This window comes from Helianthus annuus, chromosome 7 (assembly GCF_002127325.2).
Source record: "Helianthus annuus cultivar XRQ/B chromosome 7, HanXRQr2.0-SUNRISE, whole genome shotgun sequence".
In the NCBI taxonomy this organism is placed as follows: Eukaryota; Viridiplantae; Streptophyta; class Magnoliopsida; order Asterales; family Asteraceae; genus Helianthus; species Helianthus annuus.
This window is the reverse complement of record NC_035439.2, coordinates 6091420-6114172: the sequence shown is the minus strand read 5'-3', so window position 1 is coordinate 6114172 and position 22753 is coordinate 6091420. Positions and strand designations below refer to the sequence as shown.

The 22753-nt window shown below is 36.3% G+C and overlaps 1 long non-coding RNA gene and 1 other non-coding gene across 3 annotated transcripts; both read left to right on the top strand.

Annotated features, from left to right (window-relative positions):
* Positions 1 to 2479: 2479 nt before the first annotated feature.
* Positions 2480 to 2586, top strand: LOC118480624. The gene has a single exon (XR_004863604.1). It is a non-coding gene; the product is annotated as a small nucleolar RNA R71 (small nucleolar RNA).
* A 12238-nt stretch (positions 2587 to 14824) lies between these two features.
* On the top strand, positions 14825 to 17575 carry LOC110867676. 2 transcript variants are annotated; one of them, XR_002551762.2, is made up of 7 exons: positions 14825 to 14973; positions 15041 to 15202; positions 15295 to 15343; positions 16100 to 16152; positions 16466 to 16932; positions 17009 to 17215; positions 17298 to 17575. It is a non-coding gene; the product is annotated as an uncharacterized LOC110867676 (long non-coding RNA). The 2 variants fall into 2 exon arrangements; XR_002551761.2 differs by having other exon boundaries at positions 17006 to 17215.
* The last annotated feature ends 5178 nt before the right edge of the window (positions 17576 to 22753 follow it).

The window sequence follows — 22753 nt, the reverse complement described above, 5'->3', positions numbered from 1 at the left end:
TTAAAGATGTAAATTTGTATGCTCAATAAAGGCTCAAAACTCACTTTTGTGGGAATGGGTTTTTAATGTGATTAAGTATATATAATCAAATTTTAATTAGACTTGTCATGCCTTTTCATAATTTTCTTATGTTGGTTCTTGTTATCACGACGCTCTCGGTTGTAAAATTTGTAAAAATATAACCTGATTAATCTTAGGATTCCTAACTTAAACTTTAGACAAGTAAAAAAATGAAAAATTTTGAAAAAAATTTGGGGTGTTTAGCGGTTCCAATAGAGTTTTGTGTAAGGCTTGTTGTTAGGACTTGCAAAATTTCAAGGTTTTAGCTTCCCCCCACACTTAAATTACACATTGTCCTCAATGTGTCCCAAAAATAAATTTTTAGGTTGATTGGATGTGTAATGTGGTGTTAAAAAGCAAAGATTTATGTTACTGGCAGTCTGGACACGGCCCCGTGGGGACCGGACACGGCCCCGTGTTCAGGTGCCAGTAACAAAAATTAAAGAAATAAGACAGAAGCCTGGACACGGGGGCGTGTCTGGTGAACACGGCCCATGTCCAGTTACCTGAACTGGGCATTTTTCTGCAGGGGGTTCAGCACAGGGCCGTGTTGGTTGGACACGGCCCGTGTTGAGCCTTCTGTAATGGAGAATTTTGTGTCGGGTTGCCTTGTTCTTGTGCATGGGGCCATTTTTCTTGTTCCCTTTGTCATCCTTTACCACCATGAGTGTGTTTTATTTCTGCAAATTAAAACTAAAAGATTAAGCTAAACTAAGGATAGTTCCGCGGAATGCCTCCGTGGTGCGCCATGTTTATAAGGGTCCTTGGCTAGACCCAATGTGAGGTTATATATTTTCTGAGTGGGATGCTTGGCGTCCCATGTTACACCGTCGGAGAGCAGCATCCAAACTTGAATCAATAACCTTCATATAGTTGACCGGGTCGTCGTCTTCTATTCTCTTCCCAACTCCGAATTTTACTTCATCATCCCCGTACCTCAAGGTGAGTGTTCCGTCATTCATATCTACCACTGTTTGTGCGGTGGCAAGAAATGGTCTCCCTAGTATGAGGGGGACCTCGGTGTCTTCCTCCATATCGAGTATGACAAAGTCGGCCGGATAGACGAATTTGCTTACCTTTACAAAGACATTTTCGATGACACCTTGCGGGAATTTGACGGATCGGTCAGCAAGCTGTATGCTCATTTTTGTAGGACTCGTTGTGCCTAGGCCGAGCCTTTTAAACATTGATGAGGGCATGAGGTTAATGCCAGCCCCAAGGTCGGCTAGTGCATTACGAACGGGGGACTCCCCGATTGAGCAGGGAATCATGAAGCTTCCGGGATCGATTTTCTTTTGGGTAAGTTTATTGAGTACGAGGGCAGAGCATTCTTCGCCTAAGTTAACTAATTGCAAAGTTTCAATTTTCTTTTTATGAGTGAGGAAGTCCCTCATAAACTTGGAGTATTTGGGCATTTGGGTTAGGACATCAATAAAAGGAATATTGACATGCAATTGTTTTAATAGACTTTCGAACTTTGCGAATTGCTCATTGGTCTTTTGACGAATTAACCTACCGGGGTACGGGACTCGAGGAGCCTTGGTAGGCTCTGGTGACGGAGGGGAGTTCTTCTCCTGTAGAGGCGGGGGTATCGTTTCTTCTGTCGGCGGTGGCGCTTCTGCAGGCCCCACGGTGTGGTTTCGTAACGTGATGAGATGAACTTGCGCTTTTGGGTTTGTTTCGGTATTGCTAGGTAATGCACCTTGTGGTCTCTCGGCAAAATTTTGAGCTATTTGATTTAATTGTTTTTCTATATTTTGAATACTAGCTTGTTGATTTCTAAAATTTGATTCTAATTGTAGAAATCTTTCCGAGTTTTTCTTTTCAGTGTCGGAGATGAGGCGAGATACAGTATCTTCAAGCCTTTCTCGTCCACTTTGTTGTTGAGTGAAATTTTGCGACTCATTTCTTGGTTGTTGAAAGTTTGTTCGTTGGGTTTGTTGGTTACTACTATTGCCGGGTTCTCTCCAACCAAGGTTTGGGTGGTTTCGCCATCCTTGGTTGTAAGTGCCCGTTGGAGGACCCGACGGCCTAGGTCTATTATCAATGTAGCTTACCGATTCTTGTTGATCGTCCGTTTCTTTCATACAACTCCAATTTTCATGTGGCCCACCACACCCTTCACAAGCCATAACCGAGACTGTTTTTGTCATTTCTATTTTTTTTTATTTTTGAAGAAAGGGCCTCGATTTGGGCTTGTAAAGAAGTGCTTTCATCAACCTTATGGGCGCCCGGAGCAATAGATTTATTGTCTCGGGGGGTGTGCCATTGAAAATGGATTTGAGCAATTTCCTCAATTTGGTTATATATTTCATGCGGGCGGCGATTACCTAAAAGTCCCCCGGAGCTAGAATCAAGTGTCTGCCTTGTGTGTGGCAACAAACCATTATAGAAAGTGGATACTTGTTGCCATATCGCAAGGCCATGATGTGGACACTTGCGTAATAGCTCCTTGAACCTTTCCCAAGTTTCATATAAGGATTCCCCGTCCTCTTGTGAATATGTATTAATTTCAGTCATTAATTTAGCCGTTTTAGCGGGAGGGAAATACTTATATAGAAATTTTTGGGCTAGTTCATCCCAGGTGTTTACCGATCCAGCTGGGAGGGCGTTGAGCCAAGCTTTTGCTCGGTCTTTTAGCGAGAAAGGAAACATTCGAAGGCGGATGGCGTCATTTGATGCCCTATTGATCCGAAAGGTATCACATATTTCTAAGAAATTAGTAATATGTAGATGGGGATCTTCGTCCGCAAGCCCATGGAAGGTTGCGGAGTTTTGAAGCATTTGTATCAAATGCGGCCGAAGTTCGAAGTTATTAGCTTCAACATTCGGTGCATTGATAGCGACGCCTAGGTTACCTACGGTGGGTCGTAGATAATCCATGAGGGTACGTTGGTCCGCCATTGGAGGTGGATCACCCGAAACTTTCTCTTGGTTTTTAGCTTTTAATCTTTTTCTGAGAAAGCGTTCGGGTTCTTCTAGAGGTTCTTTTATGTCCTTATTAGAACTGGAGCTCATACACTATGTAGGATTGGCGTCTGGTTCCAAGTCCTGCAATAAAAACAGAAAAGAATGCTGGTCAGAAGGTTCACCACGGCCCGTGGTCGGAGTTACAGTGATTGTTTTCCAGATCCCAGTTACTGGAAAGTTGGACACGACCCCGTGTTGCACCGACACGGCCCCGTGGTCAGCCTTCTGTAACTTGGAAAACTAAAAACTGCCAGTAACGATGCTAGGCACGACCCGTGTCCGACCAGGCACGGCCCGTGCTGAGCTCTGCAGAAGCTGAAAAACTAAGGAAATCCTAAAAAAAATAAAAATATGATTAGGCCGTTGATTCCTAACTTTCTTAAAATCCTTGTGTCCCCGGCAACAGCGCCAAAAACTTGATGTGCGTGTAGTGTAATATATTTTTGATGTATATTTTAAGCCCTTTTTACACTTTTAGCCAAGTTTTAAATTTATAAAACACGATATTTACTAACACTAAACACACATATGGGCAAGTGCACCCATCGTGGACGTAGTATAGTGTTGGTAAGATACCGAGGTCGTCCAAGGACACAAGAGCTTTTAGTACCGGTTTATCCTCAACGTCTAATCAAATCAAAATGTTAGGAAAGGTTTTTAAACTAAGAAAATAAAAACTAACTAAATGCTGAAAAATAAAAATAAAATAAAAACAGATAGACAAGATGAATCACTTGGATCCGACTCGTGTATTAGTATAACCTTTGATTATTTTCGCACTTTTGCACTTGTTTAAGAGATTATCTTAGTTATTGTAGTAGGCCCCTCTTTTGAAGGCGACGTTACCCTCAACCCAGTAGTTTGAGTCAGCAAGGATACAATCCTAAAGGGTTGGATTATTGGAAGATAATTAATTAAGTTATTAATGCAAATTGTGGTAGGCCCCGCTTTTGGCGGTGACGTTACCCTCTGCTAAGTAGTCTGAGTCAGCAGGGATACAGTCCTAAATAGCCGGGTTATAGTATTAATAGTAGTTAACTTATGAGGGGGTCAAAGAGTTTGGATCCCCGCCATCCAATACCTATGGGCATTGAAGGAGATCCTACTAAATTTGACCCAGGTCCCTTGCAGGACCTCTAAACGCTGAACAAGGGCAAGACCCTTACCAAACCGTTCCCTTAACCCCCGACCAGGTAGCCAACATACCTACATATAAACCGTGGAGATATGAAGGGTGAAAATCTTTTATTTTATATAGACAGTAAAATAATGCCAAGACACCACGAACAAACGATAAGGAAAGATCACCTTCAACATAAGTAACTAGTTATTAAAGTCATTAATACAAAACCAAATAAAAAGTGCAAAAGATTAAAAATAAAAAGTATTATACTAAGCACTTGTCTGCACCAAGTGATGTAAGAGACTTAGGCAAACATGGCCTTGATTGTCAAGAACTCTTACGATCAATCTTGGATCCCGAGACGACTCACACACTCTACGATGGACAATGGATGATGGTGGTGGATGATGGTGTTATGGTGGTGGTGGGTGGTGGATGAAGTGTGAGAGAGGTGGTGTGCCAAGGGATGAGTTGAAATGAAACCAAGCACTCCTATTTATAGGCTGAACAGAAGGCTGGGCACGGCCCCGTGTCCGCTGGACACGCCCCCGTGCCCGTCTGACACTCTCTCTCTTCATTAATTGTAATTCGCAATTACAATTAATGCGCCTGCTGTACTTTCGCCACGCCCCCGTGCTCACTGGACACGGCCCCGTGGTGGGCAATAGAAGCTTCTATATGTTTGTCTTTTCTGCTGCTTCTTGGGCACGACCCCGTGCTGGCTGAGCACGGGGCGTGTTCAGTCTTCTGTTTTCTCTTCTTTGCTTGGGAGGATGCCGTTGAGGGGTCGGGCAATCCACTTTTGTTCCTTTTCTTGTATTTATGTTAGAATTAGCTGTCTTTTTGCTTCTTTTGTGAATTTGAGCTCATTTCATCCTGAAAATACAAAAGGAAGACAAAAACACTCTTTTCCCAACATTAGTACTTAAAAAGGGTTAGTTTTATGCCTCATTTGATGTAATTTATATGTTGCATTTTACACACATCAACATGCTCCAACAACAATACAAACGTATTACTCTAAAGCGTCATTATATGAAACTGTGGAAACGAGTTAAAAATGTTTCAATTGGGTATTTTAAAACTTACAAATCAGTGTGAACTTAACCACCGATGTTTGGTCGGCTTCACAGGGTTTACTGGAATTGTACCTTTGCGTCGGCGCTCATTTGGTAGATCCCAATACGTGGCGAATGATGAAATGTACTATTGTGTTTGTCTTGTTGCGTTTTTATTATAATAAACCAAATTGGGTAATCACCACAAAAAATGTTTACTGCAAACAATTTCAAGCATTGCATGATACTTATTAGAGAAATGTGGTCCCAAATCCACACGCATGGGATCATTGAATCAGATTCAAGTCTAGGTAACCTTAAACTTAATTTATTTAAAATCGTGAGAAACCAAACACATAAAAAACAAAGGGGTGACACCCCAAATTGTGAGCTAGGGAGATATAAAGGTTATGATTTTGCTACCGGTATGATTGTCGATGAATATGTAAAGTTTGATATCTTGTCTTGGTGGAAAGGAATAGAATCCCAATTTTCGATCATGGTCGCTATTGTTGGAAATCAAGCCTTCTTCAATATAATCAAACAACGGAATTAACAAAAAAAACCTCTTAGATTAAAACTGAAGGCACATAAACCCTAACATGTCATCCATATTTACACTAAACAACCCATTGGAGAACAAGTAACCAGGGAAACCAAATAAAATAAAGCTAATGTAAATCCTAAATCTTCCTACTAAAATAAAATACAAATAAAAATAAACCATTTAAATCTTCTAATTTTTGAGGGTTTTTTTTTAACAGCCAACTAAGGTGCTTTTTGTTTTTTCTCAGAGAAAATGTCTGCAGTCTGTGGACCACATCTGCAGACATCCGTAGCAGAAGTGCTAGACCAAATGTCTGCAGTCTGCAAGAAGAAGACTGTTTATTTTTTTTACTTCTGCAAACTGCTGAAATAAACTGAAAGACTCTTTGCTATTAATTTCTACATATATAGATAGTTTATCTCAATTTTCTCCCCTCAAAACCCCATCTGTCTTTGTGCAAATCACACCAAACGCTTTATTTCATGTATCGTCATATACTCACAAGTTTATTGATTCCAAGAAAGCCGGTTTTGCACTATCTCGACTAAAAATCAAAATTTTTACCACTATTTTCACTACCCCTCTTTTTACAAAATCAAATCAAACCCCAAAAATTCTCATCCTAATCTGAACTAAACTCAATCCAAATTGAATTCCCGGACCCATCACTGTATTAAAAAACACACTGTTTCTACAAATTAACCTCAATACCCAATTAACCTTCACCAAATAACATTTAAACTTGCAAGAATAATAAAGAAAAAACCTTAATACCAAGAAAAAAAATACAAGCTTTCATACCTGGATCGTGATTTAAACTCGAAATTAGAAGAACTGTGCAAGCTTATGATTGTTACTCAGAGGTTTGACAGGGGCAATCGGAGATGGGTGTAGTGATTGATGGTCGGCAGTGGTGAAGGTCGACGATGGTTAGGTGGTTGTGGGTAATCGGTGGTAGATGGAGATGGGGGTGGCGGAGGAGGTGGAGCAGGTCGGCAACAGAGGTGGAGCAGGGCGGCGGCGGACTTGATGGTGGTGGAGGAACTTGGTGCGGCTGGGAGTAATCTAGGGTTGGAGATGTTTTGATGGAGAAGTGTTTTGAAGAGGGCAGAAGACATAAGGCCACATCTGCCCCACAAAGAGTCGGGGAAGATGTTTTTTTATGAAAACTCTTCTAAAAAACAAACAAGCTGCAGACTCTTATGTCTGTGCGTGGTCTGCGTGGAGAAGAGAAAAGAGGTTCTGAAGTGCTTTTTCTTAAAAACAAACACCCCTAAATCACCAGATAAGCATCCTGGGAAGCAGTCAATCGAGCAAATGCATCCACCTAATACTCTGTAAGGTCCGTCTCATTATATAAATAAAACTAATGTTTTATATGAACTATATTGCGAAAAGATTACAAGTTTTAACAGAACATAAGCTACTCGAGGTAGCAACGATTTGATTTACAGTACATGTACTTAAGTGTTAAGCTTAAAAAAACTCGAAAACAAATATTCATGAAATATGTTCGATTCGTCGAGCATCTTGACCTTCATCCGGTTCACTACAGCGAGTATTATCTGTCATTTATAAACCCATCCAAATGGTTAGTAACTTAGGCATTTAAATGAAACATTAAAACCTAAAAATAAAATAAAAACAAAATTTTAATTCAAAGAGCCCCAGCGCGTCATGGAGGGATCGCTTGTCTCCCCCACGTGGTGTGGGGTTGGCAGTTTTGACCGTACGTTTGACCAAGTCCCTCACGCATCGCGGGGTGTATCCTCCGCATGGCGCATAAAAGACAAAGGGCACTTTTCTAGCAAGTTACCAGAGCTAGGAAACTTTTCACCCTTAGCTAAATTTTGCCAATTTTCATCTAATTCTCATCCAAAGCAATCCGAACTCAATTTAATTACTTGGGGTTCATTTCTCAACATATTTAAACTATGAACCACTACCCGGACCATTAATCTTGAGTTTTTCACTTTTATAATCCGGTTTGGGTTTATTACTCATTTCATCATTGGACCCGTTATGAGACTTTGAGCGTTTTAACTCAAGTCTTCTACATCCTTGTTAAAGCTTTGCATTATTTTTCCCAACCACAACCAATGTCATAGTTGTTTTTTTCTTAGAAATAACCATGGTGTCAAAATGTCATCTTTTCATTCTGTGTCTTACTCGTTTGACCTGTTATGAGATTTGAGCTCTTTAGCTCAAATCATCCGCATTCTTTCATTAAAGCTTCTTATCATTTTCCAACCACGGTCAAAGTGTAACTTGGATAACACCTCGGCTTCTACGACCCCACGGGTCATTTATACCTTGGTTCTACTCGTCTATTATCTAGCTTATGGCCTTATAGACCAAAAGCGACCCGTTTAGTTCACCATTTTGACTCTCATTGTCTATAAGAGGAAATTACCATTTTTAATCATTTTTACCATAGTCTTTGACCATGTTCATTTGTGTTGGGCATCACCTCCGCTTCTATGACCCCGTGGGTCATTTATACTTTGGTTTTACTTGCCTTCGGGACGGTCTGTTTAAAATTCGTTTTTCTTTAATTATTCCACGATTCATCAATCAACTTTTATTATGTCTATCATTTATTAACCCATGACCTAGTAATTGTGTGATATGTTTGCTTCTCTCCAATAAAAATAGAGCGACTAAGGAGGTGTTTGGTTCGCAGAAATTTAATGGAATTGGAATCTGAATTTCATCTCTTTAATATGTTTGGTTCACAGAATTTGATGGAATTGGAATCTCAATTCCAATCTTTATATGTTTAGATGACAATGGAATTGGAATTGGAATTAGGCATGAATTCCTTTAAATTCCTTTAACTAAAGGAATTCAAAATCCTTCCTATATGTGAAGGAATTAAAGTAAATTCATTGGAATCTTCGACCGTTTCGACCCGAACGGTTTCGACCCATATCGTTTCGATCCGAACCGACCCGTACCGTTTCCACACGAACACGAATCGTTCCGACCCGTACCGTTTCGACGCGAACCGTTCCGACCTGTACATTTCGATGCAAACCGTTTCGAATCGAGTTGTTTCGACGTGAACCGTTACAACCCGAACTGTTTCAAATCGAACCGTTTGACCCGTGCCGTTTCGAATCGAACCGTTTCGACCCGTACCGTTTCGAATCGAACTGTTTCGACCCAAACCGTTTCGCCCCATACCGTTTCGTCGCGAACGATTTCGACCCGTACCATTTCGAATCGAACCTATTCGACGCAAACCGTTTTGGCCCGTACTGTTTCGAACCGAACCGGGGGTTGTGGGTGATGGGTTGATGGATTCCAATTCATTTGACAACCAAACACAACAAAAATGGAATTGAGATTCCAATTCCAACAATTTCCAATACCAATTGGAATGTTTAAACTCCAAATTCAATTCCTTCAAATTCTAATTCCTATACAAATTCTAATTTCAATTTCAAAACATTCCGTGAACCAAACACCTCCTAAGACTTTGTAAAACTTATGTGTAAAACCTATGTGTAAAAAGTGCTGTTAAAAATGTTTTTATTTCTTTATTTAAAAAAATGTTTGAAAATTTTAGAGACTATCTTTAATTAAATTAAAACAAAAATAATATAGATAAGTCATTTAATACAGAACATTAAATACTTGCCTACCTTTAATGTAAAGGTAAACAAAAGTTTTTCCTCGATTAAAACTACCAATTTGGTTTATAGAAGGTGTTGTTTGTTTTTGCAGACATAAACTGTCTGCAAGCTGATTTCATCTGTTTTTTATGTCTGCAACTGAAGATGTGGTCTGAAGATCTGCAAGCTGAAAATATCAGATTGTTTGTTTTTACTATCTGCATAAACTGAAAATATGTAAACTCAAAGATTGACCTTTTATGTGTGGCGATCGGAGTTGGCTGGTACCAACGCTGGAGTCCGGCGACTCGATCTGAGGGAGAAGAGGGGAATCGAGAGGTGGATGAGAGGAGTGTTGTGTCTGTGTATAAGGTCTGGGTCTTCATTTGTCTTAGGGTTTTTGTTTTGGTTCTTGTGAAGATGTTTTAAGCAGGGGATCCATAGCTTATTTTTTAAGATGAAAAAAAGCTGTGTTCAGATCTGTTTAAGGAAAAAAAAACAAACAGTCTTCAAGGCCTTATGCCTGCCCGCCTACAGATATAGGCTCTTTGCAGACGTTTTAAGCAAAAACAAACAGCACCTTAGACAAATATAGAGGGAAAAAAATGGTTAAGCGTCGTATCGTAGTTAAGAAAAACAAAATGTGTTTATGTTGCACTTCTTTAGATTCTAAACACGTAAAATTTCTATTGAAAAGCCACGTGTATGTTCAATGCCACCGAGAACTAAATAAACACTAGTACTTATTGTTTTAAGTGTGATAGTTGTTTAATCATCTTTATTTCTCTCTTTCACTGCTTCTGATTTTGAATTATCTTTAAAACACTAGATATAAATGTGCGGGTGTTGCTATTTTCAACCTACACTAAATGTGGGGTTGGTTTAAACGGTGTCATTCGGGGCAGCCTCGGAAATGGTGGACAGATTCGGTTCTGGCTCGACACTTGGTTGGGCGATCAACCTCTTAAAGAGTTGTTCCCTTCTTTATTTGCACTCGAAAAGTCCAAGCGGGTGTTGATTGCAGGTAGGTTGAAGGTCATTGGAGAAGCTCGTGTTCTGACTTGGGACTGGAATCGTGCGCCAAGCTCTGTTGCTGAGATATTGGACAAGCAAAGATTAGAGGCTCAGCTGCTTTCGGTAAACTTGGAGGACAGGAACGATAGTTGGAAGTGGTATTATGGGTCGAGCTTGGAGTTCAGTGTTGCCAACATAAAAAATTGGTTGCATGGGCCGGCTAATGGCGATGGTAATTTTGGGTTCTAATGGAGTTCTTGGGTTCCAAACAAGTGTAACATCTTTATGTGGCGCGCATTTTTGGATCGGCTCCCAACTAAGACATGTCTAGCTCGAAGGAACATTAATGTTGATAACTTGGCCTGCGTTTGGTGTGAGTCTTATGATGAAACAATAGAACATGTCCTTACTGGTTGCGGTATTGCTTCAGGGGTATGGAACTTGATTGCTGTTTAGTGTAAAATTCCTAGACCGTTTGTTTTCCATGTTAAAGATTTGGTAGACTTACACGAGCATAGCGGAGTGGCGGGCATCAAGAAAACGGTTTTACACGGGATTATTATCATTGCATGCCGGAGACTATGGAGAGCCAGGAATGACAAAGTGTTTGGTAGCAAGGCGCCTAATGTGACGGATTTGGTTGCGGATATCAAGACTGTAGGGTTTCTTTGGTATAAGCATCGATTTAAAGAGGGGGTAGTGGATTGGGTTAGATGGTGCTCTTTTGATGTAACGTAATTTCTTGGATTGTTTGTCTTGGTTTTCGGCCTCTATCTCCGTCTTGATGATAGTTGTCGGTTTTGGTTGGTTTAATGAAAGTCTCTTTTCAAAAATAAAAAAAACTAATACACCTTACCCTATAAAACCCCTCAATGAATGCATTTTATCTTATTAAAGTCTACCTATCATTAATTGTCATCAAAACATTATAATTTATGAATATATTTGTTTAAAGAAAGTGTGTATAGGGTACATAACAACAAACTAAATGATATTTTAGAAAAATATAGTTAACATCCGAGTTTAAAATAATTAGGGTATGTTTGGCAAAAGTAGCTAATGACCGGTGATTGGAAATTGGTGGCTGGTGGTTGGAAGCTGTTATGTGTAGTTTTTTAGATATATTTAGGTGTTTTGCAGAGTAGTTGGAGCTTTTAATAAAATATATAAAATGATCAAAATGAACAAAACTAAAAAGTTGGTGCATTAAAAAGTTCATTAAACCGGTTTTAGAACCGAACCGAACCGTCGGTTGTAGACAAGTTAGGGATATTTTTCTTCGAAACCGGTTATCAAAACGGTTTAAACCGGTAAAAAACCGGGTTTTTTGGAATAAACCGGCTAAAAACCGACCCTAGCCGGTTGGACCGGTTATTGTTTTGAGTAAAAAAACCGGTTAGTAACCGAAACCGGTTATAAAGAAAACCGGTTTTTGTTTTTGATGAAAGAAAACGGTTCGGTTAATAAACGGAGCCAGTTTTTGAAAAAAAAAAAAACGATTTGTACACCTCTAGTTGGGACAATACCTACATATCCATCTATTATAATAAAAGAAACCAAGTTTTAGACACGTCTCATTCATTGAAGCCATCTATATTTATAGATAATTATACAATTAAATTTAATATAAATTTAAACAATTCATATAGGAGATAATATATGTAATATTTTAAAATAGAGTAAATTACAAAAATCGTCCTTTATGTATGTCACTTATTGCAAACTGTGTCCTTTATCTTCAATAATTACAGAAAACGTACTCGTTGTTTGCAAACCCTTGCAAGTTATGTCCTTTAGCCCTTACTCGGTTAATTTAAATGATTTATTTATTTTATTAAACTAAAATAGTTAAGGGTAGAACCTATTTCAAAAATGTTTAAAAGGTGTTTATTGGTTCTATACTTATATTTTCGTGTTCAATTCTCAACTCAAATACGGTAATCACTATGTTTACGTGACATTTATAAGAACAATTACCGCAATCACCCCATCCATCGTATATCGAGTATATCCGTTATTTTTTTAAGATATAAATTTTTATTAGATTCATTCACCTGTGTAATAAACGAGGTTTTTTAAAGATATAATATTTTGATTTTTTACTATACAAAATTACATTTATGCAACACGTGTAATACCCAGAATTTTAAAAATATAACTTTTTTTATTATGTAGTATATAAAATTAGATTTATTCAATACATATAATACATAATATTTATAAAGATATAACTTTTTTTATTGTTTGTTATATAGAATTACATGTGTTGAACCTGTATAACACAGCCTCCCGCTTTAGTCTCCCTAACGGTCGAACTTAGTCCCGCTCCTCAGCTCGACGAGATTCTTAAAAATGTAACTTTTTTTATTATGTAATATATAAAATTAAATTTACTCGACTCGTACAATACACGGGGTTCTTAAAGATATAACTTTTTTTTATTATTTAATATATAAAATTACATTTATTCAAACAATGTAATAAACGGGATTTTTAAATATATATTGTTTTATTATTTAGTATATAAAGTTGCATTTATTTAACCCGTGTAATAAACGAGATTTTTAAAGACATATTTTTTTTTTATTATTTGATATATAAAATTGCACTTATTCAACCCGTGTAATACACGGGGTTCTAACCTAGCAAATTAATAAACCAACTTTTATACGGAAGATTTTTTAATACAAAAATATCAAGTTAATTTAAATGTTATTGCTATATAACTGATGTAAAAAAGCCAAAAACAAAACTTAAAAAAACAAAATAGTAACGGGATCAGTCAGGTGAAAAATCCTTTTAATTACATAATAATAATAATATTATTTCAAGTTTTTAATGGCTCATATTATTGATACACTTTGAAAAATTAAATCGACACCATCAATACGCATTGTATAGGCCTATACGATGCGTATTAGGTTATATTCAATTTCCAAGGTCAGTCAAAGGCTGATATTGTCTCCTCATATCGAACTAATACGCATCGTATAGGCCTATACAATGGATATTAGTAATATGTTGTCTATCAAACCTGATAGATAGGGTTCACATACCGATCGTATAGGCCTATACGATCCATATTAAAGTACGAGGTTCTTTCTGTCACTCAACAGTGACATAAAGCGATTGAAAGGAACATTGCGTCAGCCCTATACAGGTTGTATAAGCCTATACAACCCGTATTCATCTATGATTTGCATTCTGCTTAACCTTTATAAAAGAGGAAGACGAAGACGATTCACATTGTCTTCGTTTTTTCTTTATATTCGATTCCACCATGTCTTGGTGAAACCTTAATTATATTTTCACCGAGTCGCCCGACACGAACACGAGCACGTTTACTCCGGGAAGCAGTGTAGTATAGCATTTTTTAACTTGTTTTTTTTGTTTATGAAATATTTAGCAAACCGTTTGTATTAGGAGGGGTCTGTTGTCCCTGATTCTTATGATGAGAGAGGAAATGATGATCACGCGGAGGAGGTCATATCCGGCTTTTGTCCCAATCATAATGAATCGTTGTTGCCAGACCTCAACAAGATAAGTATTTATTTACTTTTTTCTATTCGGCGTTAAATTTACCATTTCCTTTTATCCGTCGGTTTTTTTAGTTTGTTGAGCCCCGCCAACCGTTGTTACTAGATCTAAAGGAGGTAAAAATACATTTACTTATTATTAAGAAGGCTTTTAGATGTACCATTATTATTTAACCGTTGGTTTTTTTACTTTATTGTGCCTAGCGCTGATCATGGTTATAAGTCTCTGGATTATGAAGCCGGTTACGGTGTCTCGTACGGACAAGAAGAATATGGCAATAACTTTTTGGATAGTGGTGCCTCGGGCATACAACAAGACGTTGGTGAGCCTTTTTACGCTTAAGAGTCATTGGGTGATGAGCAACCCGCTTACCCTGAAGTTTCATACAAAACTGATCAGGTACGAATGTATAAGACCTAAACACGTTCTAATCATAAAGACACAGCGGAAATACGAGTCTTAAAATTTCTTTCTTTACAAACGTCTTGATATGATTGAAAGTCCATTTTAAAATGACTCTTTTATAATAAATACATCTTTGTTCTCATTTATGAGATAAAAACATAACTTATGTTTTCTAAATTACATAATCAAGCATTCCTGTAGAATCTATCTTGTGACTCGATCTTCGGCCGCTTACACCTCGTGATGATGATCCATGATTCCTTACATCCTACATTCACCACATATATTCACATCATTAGTACTTAGTGACATTATATATATATATATATATCTATACTATATTAATAAGCATATCCAAAGGACTTCTTAAAGTAATTGAAATTTCCTTAAAACACCTCTAAAGCATGATGTACAAGTGTTTAAAGAACATAAAAAATTCACTTTCCAATTATACCCTCGCTGAAAAAAAACGGGGTACACAAATCAGATTAGGGTTTTACATCTCCTTTCATTCTTATCCGCCGCTCTCTCTCTCCCTCTGGCGATCCAGGCGATTCAGAAGATTTCTCCCAGATCCGTTCCGATTTTGCTCCCAATAGCGGTTGTAGGGTATTATGTAAAGAGTGAAAAACAAAGATCCAGGTATGTTTTCTTTTTACCTAATCCTTTAATTTCATGGTGGCTGATGTATCACGGTTGTTTACCACAGCACAACCATGTCTGGTGGCGCCATATGGATGAAGAACAGAGTTCAGATCTAGCGGTGGACCAGTATTTTTCACGACTTTTTTATCCTTCACCGGTGAAATCGAGCACATCCAGAGCGTATTAGAAGGGATATACGTAGGGTGAGCAATGGGAGTTGGTAAAGGTAAAAGAGGTGTTTATTTTGTTATAAAGTTGTAATCTTATTATTTTGATCTTTGGATATTTATGTGTTTTTGTTAATTCTTGTATGCGTAGGCAATTTGGAACCTGCAAATAATGTATCAGCAGTTTGACTCAAACATTGGTTAGTTTTTTCATGGCTTTTTCCCCCTCTGATATGCAGATCATTGTGTGTATTTTGATAAGATTCATGGGATATTGATATTTTTGTAAAATGTTTTTAAATATGCATACCACAAGAATAGGCCTCTATTTTCATATGCATTTTAACATATGCAGATGAAAAAATATATATTTCGGTAGAAGACAAATGTATTAAAAAAGCACATTGGCCATATTTTTATAACTGTGTTCATTTTTTCATTGCATTGCTCTCGATTAGTAGGCTTTTTAAAACTATAAAAGAGGCCAAGTCAATAGGGACTTCTTTAAGTTATAGAAATAGGCATATCTTTAAACTACAGAAAAAGGCATATCAGCCAAAATAACATATAATTTTTCATATAAGCAGTATTTTTCATTGCATTGGTCACAATAACATGCCTTATTTAAATTACAAAAGGAGCCATATGAAAAGGGTTAACAGTTAGATTTTAAATTAAAGAAGTTAGTTCGTTTTTTCATCATTTTAGACTTTTTAAATGGTAAAAGGAGTCATATGAAAAGAGTAAACAATTGGTTCTTGAAGTTATTGAAATTGGTTACTTTTTTGTTTGACCCGTTTACTAAAATTGATGAGTTTGACCCGCTTATTATAAGAGATGAGTGTAATCCATTTATTAAAGTAGCTCACTCTGACCCGTTTATTTTAAATGATAAGTGTCACCGTTTATGTTAGTAGCTAATTCTGACCTGTTTACTAATTATTTTGTTGGTGCAGTGAAGGGAGGCTTGTTAACATTAACTTTGGATTCATTTTTGAGATATCACCTGGTGGGTACATGCGAATTAAAAGTGCTCACTTCATTCTAACTTAGGATATCTATGTCACGAGATGACTCAGTTACTTGATCCATCTGCATAGGATCAAACAGATGTTATTCAATTTGTGTTGAATACATGTTAACTACATGTTTAAATAAGCTATTTTTCTTTTATCTGATTATTTTACCATTAAATAATGAGTTTCCTATGAGCTACAAAGTAATTGCTGATATAAGCGCTAAATAAAATTGTTTATATTTTCATTATATCCTAATTTGATAGACTATTAGTCTAATTTACAACCGTCTTTTTCCTGAGTAAGGTGATTTTAAAGTGTGAGCCAAAGTGTCGATTTGCATGGAACGTCTGCTAATGAGAAATCTGCTAAACCTCCTAGGAGGTTGTCCATCCCCAGCAAGCCAATTGCCAGTCCTACAAGATATACAGAGGTGAAATGACAGATGAAAATGGACATTTAACCACCAAAATGTTATGTTGCCGATTGCAGACAGACGATTGATTCATATTCTATCACAGCAACACCAAACTTTGGCCTCCTTAGAGATCCTTTTTCTATATATTCGCCACTATATGATATTGGATGTGAAAATAACTTTGACGATGACGCAAAGGCTCGATTGCTATCTGAATGTGAGAAATAGTATAGCAAGAAGATTTACAAAGAGTCAAGGAAAATATCATCATGGTCAGGAAAGGGTTCATTACATGAACAACTTGGAGAGCTTTCCATTAGCCATGGATGTAGCGTTACTCATACTGTATTTAACGGTGAGCTCATTAAATAGATCATATTGTTATTATAGTAATGATTAATATGTAATTAACTTTTAATGTTGAACAGCAGTGAATGTAATGGTGGGAGTTGGGCTTCTTTCTACGCCTTTTACGATTGCGCAAGTAGGGTGGGCTGGGTTTTCTATTCGTGTTTGGCGTCATATGTTGTTACACTGCTTCGCTCATGAAATGGTGCTTTGAGAGCAAAGAAGGTATTCTTAGTTATCCGGATATTGGAGAAGCTGCATTTGGGAAATATGGTCGCCTTATTGTATCAGTAAGTTTATCCATTTAGACTATAAGTCAATTATTTATCTTATACTGTAAATTGACTTTTTATACTCTTCTTTTACGTGCAGATTATCTTGTAACGTTCACACAGATCTCTGGGAGGCAAATTAGACAAAGTCATCACACAACTTGATAGTTGTATAATTTAACAAAAATGATCCACCAGTTGCATACTTGTTGTGTAGCTTTTGTCCCAAATAGTCATAGTGAAAAAAAATATCATCTAATTGATAGATTATGAGAGCGTAAGTTAGTGCTTGATAGATGTTATTTAGGATAGAATTAAAAAATCTTTTTGAAGGTTTATAGACTTTACAAATAAAAGCCAAGGATTGGAATTTTAGTCTCATCAGCATATACGCATTCGCCTCTGCTTCTTTTTCGCTTTTTATATTGTTTGCAAAAACTGACATTGCATAGAACAGACTTATTAATTTGTTATCATAATATACGAATATATATGATATCTTATTTAAAATCAGCACCCATTATAAATCTTAAATTTAAAGTAACGTTTATTGAGCTATTATATCAATTGTTTATTGTTTAACTAACTTGGATTTGATTAAAAAAAGTAATACAAACAACACTAAATGTTTTTAATCAAATGAAGCTTAGGGGATGTTTGTTTGAGCTCTTAATGGGCTCTTAACGGTTCATACCTCTTACTGGTTTAACATTTAATGGTTCAAACTGTTTCGTGAGCATATGTGTAATTGTTTTAGACCTTTTATTGAACAACTTCATATACACGGATTTGGTTATTATTATGTTGTTCCCATTTATATCTTAAAGTGATGGTAATAAGACTTTCTACAAAAGTGTTAAAGGATAGGAATGTTAGATTATAAAATCAAAATCAAAATCATATTGCCCCATTTCTTGGACTGTATTGCAAACTTTGAGAAAATACTTATTTTCCCTTCAAAATGACTTGCTTCATACTTCGTTCGACTTAAATCCCTATGACCGGTTTTGAAGTACCTTAACCGAAAATTTAGATTTTAGTTATGACCCAACTGAACTAAACCTTCTCATGCACACTCTTAGAATTACTAACATGTGTTGTGTTTTCCGTTGCATCGCGAATTTATTTTTGGTTATGGCTCAAAACCGAACCGCCCCGTACATAGCCCTAAACTTACCGACCTAAGTGATATGTTTCCCGCCGCATCGCGCGGGTAAACGGCTAGTATATATATATATATATATATATGGGACCGCTAAAATGAGAACCACCTCGAGTTGTAAGAACCGTGAGAACTACACCGTGCGGGGCGAGGTGGACCAAAATTTTTTTCGTAAACGTAGTTGCGTATATTATTAACACATTTGTAAAAAAATTCAAAAAAAAAATGTCGTGTGTGTAGTTTTGAGCACCACAAGTTTGTGTTTACGGGTCCCGTAAATCTAACCGGAAAATTTACGGGTACCATAAACACAAACTTGTGGTGCTCAAAACTACACACATGACATTTTCTTTTTGATTTTTTTTTACAAATGTGTTTATAATACACGCATCTACGTTTATGAAAAAAAAAATTGGTCCACCTCGCCCCCGATCAAAAAGTTCTCACGGTTCTTACAACTCGAGGTGATTCTTATTTTAACGCAATTCTATATATATGTGTATATATATATATATATATATATATATATAACCTAAGATTCTTCATTATAGGATCGCATCGCGTTCTATCCTCATATACATTATCTTTTTGAATTCAAGCATTTCATCTCAATGTTTAACCTTCATTGAGTCAACAGTAATGTACCTGCATTTCGTTTCATTCTCAAAGGCAACCCAGTTAGTATCATTAATACTCGTGTATACATACATACATACCTACATACATACATACATACATACATACATACATACATACATACATACATACATACATACATACATACATACATACATACATACATACATACATACATACATACATACATACATACATACATACATACATACATACATACATACATACATACATACATACATACATACATACATACATACATACATACATACATACATACATACATACATACATGCATGCATGCATGTGCATGCATGCATGCGCATGCATGCATGCATGCATACATACATACATACATACATACATACATACATACATACATACATACATACATACATACATACATACATACATACATACATACATACATACATACATACATACATACATACATACATACATACATACATACATACATACATACATACATACATACATACATACATACATACATACATACATACATACATACATACATACATACATACATACATACATACATACATACATACATACATACATACATACATACATACATACATACATACATACATACATACATACATACATACATACATACATACATACATACATACATACATACATACATACACAACACACACACACACACACACACACACACACACACACACACACACACATACACACACATACACACACATACACACATACACACATACACACATACACACATACACACATACATACACACAGACACACAGACACACAGACACACAGACACACAGACACACAGACACACACACAGACACACACACACACACGAACTTACATACATACATACATACATACATACATACATACATACATACATACATACATACATACATACATACATACATACATACATACATACATACACACACACACACACACACACACACACACACACAGACATACATACATACATACATACATACATACATACATACATACATACATACATACATACATACATACATACATACATACATACATACATACATACATACATACATACATACATACATACATACATACATACATACATACATACATACATACATACATACATACATACATACATACATACATACATACATACATACATACATACATACATACATACATACATACATACATACATACATACATACATACATACATACATACATACATACATACATACATACATACATACATACATACATACATACATACATACATACATACATACATACATACATACATACATACATACATACATACATACATACATACATACATACATACATACATACATACATACATACATACATACATACATACATACATACATACATACATACATACATACATACATACATACATACATACATACATACATACATACATACATACATACATACATACATACATACATACATACATACATACATACATACATACATACATACATACATACATACATACATACATACATACATACATACATACATACATACATACATACATACATACATACATACATACATACATACATACATACATACATACATACATACATACATACATACATACATACATACATACATACATACATACATACATACATACATACTACATACATACATACATACATACATACATACATACATACATACATACATACATACATACATACATACATACATACATACATACATACATACATACATACATACATACATACATACATACATACATACATACATACATACTACATACATTACATACATACATACATACATACATACATACATACATACATACATACATACATACATACATACAAGCCTCACTCATTCGAATACATATGGTTCAATAACACACATACATACTATCTAATCCAAACTCTTACATACAACTTACACTCTCACATATTCATACTAACAATTCTTAGTCAGAAACTACTATACATACAAGTCTCGTACATACCAATCTACTAACATACAATTAATCTATTAATACATTCCTACATATTTATTTCGTTCCCACACATACTTGCATACACGCCATATTCTTACCCGTACCTCATAAACATGCTTTAATGAGTTTGGGGTACATTTCAAGAGCTTAAAAATGAGTTCTATAATCACCTGTACCTCACAAAACTATTTGTAAGGTTAGGGTACATTATGGAAGTGTAATGGGGCTTGGGAATGGGTCTACGGGGTCCGGAATAGAAGAAAAACGAAGAATAGGGGCTACTGGCGTCGGCTGGCACGTAGACAGCAAGTTAGGGCGTCGGCCAACTGTTGCCCAGCATTGGGGACGCTGCTACCAGCGTCGGCGACGCTCCCCCTGCAGCACCGACGCCGGATTTCGTTCTTTTCGACGTTTCGACCCCCGTTCGTGCATCCCGAACTTCCCAAGTCGTAAAACAACATTATTCCAAGCCCCCAAATTATTCTAACACTTAATCCCATACTCCAACATCCAAAATCAACATCTTATTACGCTACTTTCGATTTTTGACCTGCTTGCTTCTACCATGCGATTTTCAACATAGTCAACTACATTTGACACACAACAATAATACTTACCTTGGTGCTTACCATTACCTATACATTCTTGTATGATTCCATATATTAAATCTTACCAAACATCGAATATAATATTAGAAGTGAATTCGTGATTCACTTACCTTGAGCGTCCATTTTCGTATTCACTTCCTTGTCTCCACTTGACCCGTTAGCTTTCCATGCTTGAGTCCTTACTAATGCGATTCATATCCTTTCATGCCATTATGTTATAACATTGTTAGTATATATGATTATTCATATTATCAATCATTCCACTCCTATGTTACATTGACTTCATTGATTAACTACTAACATACATAAGGCATAGATTCATTACCACATTATTCGTAATACAATCAACCATGGTTTTATTCTCATTTTGAAAACTCACTTCACCCTTCATGGGGCTTTTCACATACAAAATCTCTATTCATACTTTCACCCATATAATGATTCTAAACAAAATCTCTAACTTGAATCATATCATACTCAACAAATTCATCTCAATTTCATACTTTTAACTTTCTCATTGTGCTAGAACTTCATCAAAAGATAATATGTAACTTACATAGTGTTTAGTAGGCTTAGATGATCATGAATCAAGACTCATGCATGGACAAAATCACCAATTTTCCTTCCAATTTGTTGAATTTTGCCATTAAAGCTTCAAGAGAGTATTGTCTCTCTTTCCCTCCCTCTGAACTCGTTCCACACACACACACACATACACACACACACACTTGCACCTTCTCTTTTTCTTTTATTTCTTTCTTTCTTTCTTTTATTTATATAAATACATCTTTCAAGATGTGCATTTCCAACTGTCACACCCCCAATTTACCACATGTGGAAACCCCACTAGGCGTGTGACATATCAGGATCCAGCCACCAATCACATTGAATTATTAACAGGATATTACATAAAAGATCCCATTTATTACGTTAAAGTATTTTCAAAACATAACTTAAAGTTTAACATGTTCAGCGGAAGCAATAAGTAAATCATTGTTCAATGTTCAATAGAAAGTATGTGAAAACCAATAGTCTTGTCCCATGATTGCAAACTTCTCGAGCCATGACCACTCCAGCAATTCCAGACAGCAAGTTCCACATCGA